The following is a 3,468-nucleotide window of genomic DNA, read 5'->3' as shown; positions in this document are numbered from 1 at the left end:
CTCACTGTTCAGACAATCGATCGGCTTCAGTTAGCAGCAGTAGCGAAGGAATCGCTCCATCGGGTTCAGTTAACAGCCATCGATCGATCGCTCGGGTTCAGTAACGCGTAGCCTGCAGTGCAATCGCTCGGGTTCAGTTAGAGCCCAACGCCTCGCTCGGGTTCAGTTAGAGCCAACGCCTCGCACACACGTGCATACGTGTATGAGAGAAACGCGCATCGCTCGGCCCCCGACCTCCCACCGTAACCGGCAACTCCCCGAAATTTTCCTCCCCCTCGCTTCTACCATGGTTTTTTCCGTCATGGACGGCCCAAAGAATGTAATGCAGCTGCGCCTCCGGCCCGCCCAGGATGAAAAGCCCATTTTCTGTCATAGAAGTAGGAGCCCACCACAGCAATGATGATACTAGGTTTTGTCACAATTATCGTCATAGAAGTTTCATATGTATGACAGAAAAAAAATTCGTTCGGCCCAAAATGTCACGGATGTACAACCTTCCCCCCTTGTTGTGCATGAAGAGGAAGTACATTCACATGAGTATGCTAATTGAAGGGCTGAAACAACCAGGGAACGACATGTGTATCTGGGGCTGCTGAAAGAGGAGCTAGACACGTTGTGGAAAACGCCAGCCAATACGTGGGATGCCGCAGAGAAAGAATATTTCCCTATGAGAGCCGCACTGCTCACGACGGTGCACGGTTATCTCGATTACGGATATGTCGCGTGGCAGGTGGTCCACGGATTTTCTGGATGCGTTAGGTGCATGGATGACACAACGTATCGCCATCTAGATAGAGGTCCCGGCTCTTCGAAAACCATGTTCATGGGACGTCGAAGGTGGCTTCGCGACGATGACTCATGGAGGAAACGCAAGGATCTGTACGATGGTGAAACCAAACCCCGAAGACGCCCGTGTACGAGGAGCGGCGAGGAAATAGACGAGCTATTGAAAAATTGGAAAGATTGCCCACTGCCGGGAAAGAAGCAAAAGGCGCCAGAGCCGGGAAAGAAGCAAAAGGCGCCAAAGCCGCTGCTGAAGGTATGGAAAACGAGGTCTATTTTCTGGGACTTGTCGTACTGTAAGATCCACCGTGTGCCTCACAACCTTGATGTCATGCATATCACGAAGAACGTGTGAGAGAGTCTGCTTGGTACCCTGCTCAACATGCTAGAGAGGACCAAAGATGGGCCGAAAGCAAGGGCAGACTTGAAATCAATGGGCATCAGGGAGGAGCTTCACTCTAATGATGATGATGATGAGGCGAAGCAGGACACGGAAAGTCGTCGCAAAGGCAAAAATGCCAAGAAGACCGGAAATGACTTCCCTCCTGCGTGCTTCACTCGAAGTCAGGAGGAGATCGATCAGTTTTTCACCTGCCTCGTAGGAGTAAAACTTCCTTACGGTTATGCGGGGAAGATAAGCAGATACCTAGACTTAGTGAAGAAGAAGTTCAGGGGGATGAGGTCTCACGACTGTCACGTGCTGATGACGTTGACACTTCTAGTTGCAATCCGTGGGATCATGGACGCGCACGTCTGTGAAACTCTATTTGGCCTATGAAACTTTTTCGACGTCATCTCTTGGAAGTCGGTTGGCGTGAAGCAACTCAGAAGGCTATAGGAAGAGATCGTGGTGATACTATGCAAGCTTGAGATGTACTTCCCGCCCGCATTCTTCGACGTTATGGTGCATCTACTAGTCCATATCGTGGAGGATGTCATCCAACTCGGGCCGACGTTCCTGCACAACATAATGCCGTTTGAAAGGATGAATGGTGTCATCAAAGGATACGTCCGCAACATGTAACGTCCAGAGGGAAGCATAGCCAGGGGCTTTCTGACTGAACAGTGCATCTCCTACTACACGAATTATCTAGGCATCGAGAACCCCATTGGTCTGCCCATCAACAGGCACCTAGGCAGGCTCGCTGGATGGGGTCACCGTGAGGGTTGACGCGAAATGCATGTCGACTTTGAGGGTCGGCTCGCCGACTTTGAAAGAGCAAACCTAGTCGCACTACAACACATAGACGTGGTCGATCCTTGGGTGGTAGAGCACAAAACCTTTATTGCGAAGACGTACAATGACCAAGGCCAACAGTGGACGGATGGAGATATAATCAAAGAGCAGAACTCATGTTTCATGCGTTGGTTCAAACAGAAGCTTCTGTAGTACCCTTTACATGAGGATTCTTCTGTGGAAGAACAACTCATATTCGCCTTGTCAAAGGGCGCCGAGCACAACCTGATGACGTATGAGGCGTACGATATCAACGGCTACACATTCTACACCGAGGGAAAGGACATGAAGAGTGATGATTATGAGAACTCCGGGGTAACAATGGTATCCTACACCGGTAACGACAAGGACAGATACTACGGAAGGATCAAGGAGATCTGGGAGCTGAGCTACGCTGGAGAGAAGGTCCCGATGTTCCATGTTAGATGGGCCAAGAGCGTCCTAAAATAAGACCGGTATTTCACCACCATGGTTATACCCAAAGCCAAATCCAAGACCGCGGGTGCAAATGTCACCGCGAAAAATGAGCCATTGGTATTGGCTTCCCAAGTGGACCAATTCTTCTTCATTACCGACCCGTCAAAGACCAATCGTGTTGTCGTGAGGAGAGGCAAAAGGAAGATCATCTGAATGGATGGAGTCGCCAATGAGCAAGACTTCAACAAGTACGGTGACCCGAAGATGGAACATGACGACGATGATGAAGTACCAGCATACACCACAAGAAGAAGTAGGACCACCCTACCTAACGGACGTCCGTTCAAGAGAAGAACTCCATTTGCGAAAAATAAGGGCAAGAAGATTGTGAACAGATAGCTAGCTAAGATCGATTGTATTTAAATTGTAGCCTTCATTTCTCGATTGTATTTTGACATATTGAAATGATATTTCTTCTGTTCTAGTGTCCTCATGAATATTTATTTATGTTTATTATGGTATTAAATTTCTAACTCACAAGAAGTATTGAATTTGGTAATATTTTTTGAGCTCATGAATATTTTTAAATTTCATGGGCACTTTTTGAATTCATGAATATTTTTTTAAAGTTGATGATATTTTTTTCATATTCATAAATGTTTTACCAATTCACAAATGAATGCAACTAAAAATCCAAAAAAATATTGATGATATTTTTAAATAACAAATTTGATGATATTTTCAAATAACAAATTTGATGATATTTTTTCATATTCATAAATATTTTGAAATAACAAATTTGATAATATTTTTTAAAATTCATAAATGTTTTCAAATTTCATCGTCATTTTCTAAAAAATTATTAGACGCAACTGAAAATAATAATAATAAGTTACTTATGGCGCACCCCCCGCGCCAGATCCCCCTCCATCTAGATCGCTTTCCTCCCTCGCCAGACCCTCCTCGCCGCCGACGACCCCCCGCACCCTCCCCCGCTCCACCGCCGCCGACGACCCCCCGCACCCTCCCCT

Source organism: Triticum dicoccoides, chromosome 1B, assembly GCF_002162155.2.
Source record: "Triticum dicoccoides isolate Atlit2015 ecotype Zavitan chromosome 1B, WEW_v2.0, whole genome shotgun sequence".
In the NCBI taxonomy this organism is placed as follows: Eukaryota; Viridiplantae; Streptophyta; class Magnoliopsida; order Poales; family Poaceae; genus Triticum; species Triticum dicoccoides.
This window is presented reverse-complemented; position numbering follows the sequence as displayed.